This window comes from Solanum dulcamara, chromosome 6, assembly GCF_947179165.1.
Source record: "Solanum dulcamara chromosome 6, daSolDulc1.2, whole genome shotgun sequence".
Classification (NCBI taxonomy): Eukaryota; Viridiplantae; Streptophyta; class Magnoliopsida; order Solanales; family Solanaceae; genus Solanum; species Solanum dulcamara.
The window spans coordinates 62,591,201-62,594,215 of NC_077242.1; the positions used below are offsets into that span (position 1 = coordinate 62,591,201).

Here is a 3,015-nt window from a genome sequence, read left to right on the forward strand (position 1 = left end):
GGAATGTTCTCAAGGGGGAAATATTGTAAGATATCAAAAGTTGAAAGGTCGAACGAAAGAAAATTCAAGGAAAATGGGACTCTCCCTATGTCTAGGAGTAGGTCCACGACTCATAACGACCCTTATGAGTCATAGATATGACTCGTGGAAGTGAGTATAAGGTTGGGAAATTGATAAGGCAAGATGTAGGTCTATGACTCATAGGTGTGAGTCCTCATTGCAGGTATGATATCATGCAATATTCAAATCAAATGACCTCTTCTACGACTCAACTGGGTGAGTCGTAGAGAGCATGATGAGTCAAAAAGACGAGCCATAGAGAAACTTTACAGTAATTTTCAGGGATTTCTCAGACCTTGCAGAACGAGTCATTTTTATGACTCGTCAACTTGCCTGCGAATCTTAAGAGGGTATTCATAGGTTCCTCCGACCAATATTAATAAGGGGTAGTTTGGTCATTTTCCTGATATCTTATTAATGTATGATGATGTTTTTAGGCCTAGATTCCTAATGTTAGATATCCTAAATACTCATAAAACCTTTTTCATTCCCTCATTAACTCCCAAAAACCTTTAAGACTTCTCTCCCAAGGTTCCTTAAAGTGATCATCTTCTTCATCAAGGTATTTTTTTGGGTTTCTTGAAGAACAAGCCTTCTTGTCTCAATTTCAAGGTCAATTCACTAAGATATGTGGAAATTCATCCATGAGCTCTTAACCCATGGAGTCCCACAGTTCTTCTTAAACTATCCCTGTGATGTTCAATTCAAATGCCCTAATTTCAATGATTTTGCATTGGGTTCTTTTATTCATGATATATTAAATGATTATTGATTATATTATACATTCAATTGATATTATTTTTATGAATTAAGTATGGTTTGATATGAAGTATATGATCATGCATGTTTTCAATCAAATTTCATGGTTTCCCAGAAAATTGTTTATGTATTCAAGTTTCTATCCTAATTTCAAGTATAAGCTACGATTATGGGTTTTAATTATGGACAAGATATGAATTTCATGCAGGTTATGGAATGAGGTGACTTAGAATCCTTAATTGGTGACCTAGGAACCTAATTATATTATGAAAGTATGCTTTGAGATGTCGAAAGTCTTTTGCTCACATTGAAAGAATGATATGAAAATGAGCTATTTTATGAACTATGGAACTTATGAAAAAGTTTGTGAATATATGTTAAGTATAATTATTATGTTATATATTCTGTGGAATTTGACTTAACACTGAATGATTCTTTAGGTGGGGGCTCGACCTACTGGGTCCTTATATAAAGTCTCGTATCTCAGAACTATGTGCCAGCATAGGATTTGCCTTTTATTTCTTAGCTAATGGATCCACATATAGCGTATTATCATGATCCATCTAGTGGGGTAGTGTTACAACCCATATTTTTGTACATTTGGACATTTGGAATAATTGTAACAAGTGAAGGATAATGATACGTTTTGGTCTTGTTTGATACATAAGTTGGTTATGGAATTTTGGAGATGGAAATATTGAAAAAAAAAGAATAAGGAATATATATATATATATAAATATATATATATATATATATATATATATATATATATATATATAAGTTGGAAGTTCACAAAATGTAGTTTATGAAAACATATGGGCCAAGGGATTGGGCTTTGAAAGAAATCAAAATAATAAGAGAGGCCCAACACAAGGAAAGGGCCCAAGTCTTGGAACTTAGCCCATTAATTAAGTGACTTATATATATATATATGTTGATGACTTTTAAGTCATATTTATCCATTAAGTTTTCTTTATCAACAAGAGGATTCAAGAGAGTTCTAGAGAGAAAGGAAGAGAAGAAACTTGAAGCTAGAGAAAGAATAGGTTCGGCCAAGGAAAAAAAAGGTAAGTCTCCGATTTTGCTTTGTGAATTAATTATCTAGGGTGTACCAAGGTGTTATGAAGGTATTGGTAATGAAATTTTATGGTTTGGAGCAGCCCAAAACGTCACCGAACAGCCCCAAAGTTTTAGCCGCGCTAGGAGAGCTTCCGAGGCAAGTTTTGGAGAGTTTCGGTAAAGGTAAGGTCTCTCCTTTAAAATTGGAGTTTATGATGTTGTTATGAGGTGTATTACGTGTCCTAAATATGGCTGGAAGCAGAGAAAATGTATAAGGGGGCATGATGCTGGAAACTACTAAATTAAAGTCGTAGTAGCTAAATCGAAGTCGCGTAGTGTATGGTCGTTGAGGCGCTGCGGGTGCAGCTGGTTGGATTGTATGTTGCAGGGGTTTAAAATATGTTAAAAAGGGTGTGGTTGCTGCTGGTTGCAGCCACACAACCCCCCGTTTGGTATGGTTAAAGATTTTACGAAATAAAGGTTAAAAACTCTATTTTGGTATCGTAGTTTTATGCTAGTTGTTTGGAGCTTGTGTTGTGTAAAGTTGAGGTGATTTGATTGTATATATACTGCTGGTTGTTGTTGTTGATATGATTGTTGAAATGGTGGCCGAGTTGAGATCTCGGGGATGGTGTATTTATAGGGGAGATGCTGCCGAAATTTCAGCAGATTAGAAGTTAATTTGTTTGAAGGATTAAGACGAGTATATGGTGATGAATCTAATGACTATGTCAACTCTCTTGAATGTAGACTAACAAGTTGGAAGAATAAGAAAAGCTAGTAAAGCGCGGTACAGGTATGTAAAGCTAATCGTTCCTTCTTTTGGCATGTCTTTGGCATAAGTATGTAAGGCTTACCCTTCTTTTTCAAGGCATGATTCCGATGTTATGGTTTCATAAGTGCTTCCATATATTCTTTGTTTTCAAAAGCTAGGTGTCAATGGTCCCAAGGAAATGACTACTTTTTCCTATAACCCGTTAATGTTTTCCAAAATGTCTATAGTTTCCCAAAACAAAGGTTTACAATATTACAAGTTTTTATGGCAATGACGATGGATATGTTTTACAATGACATTGATGATGTCGAGGATGAGAATATGTCTATGATGGCTAAGATAAGAACGGCTTCATGTATGTA

At 35.1% G+C, this 3,015-nt stretch overlaps 1 long non-coding RNA gene across 1 annotated transcript; it reads left to right on the top strand.

The window, feature by feature from the left end:
• Positions 1 to 1,791: 1,791 nt before the first annotated feature.
• LOC129893370 (uncharacterized) lies at positions 1,792 to 2,723 on the top strand. The gene is made up of 3 exons (XR_008767425.1): positions 1,792 to 1,886; positions 1,980 to 2,061; positions 2,629 to 2,723. It is a non-coding gene; the product is annotated as an uncharacterized LOC129893370 (long non-coding RNA).
• The last annotated feature ends 292 nt before the right edge of the window (positions 2,724 to 3,015 follow it).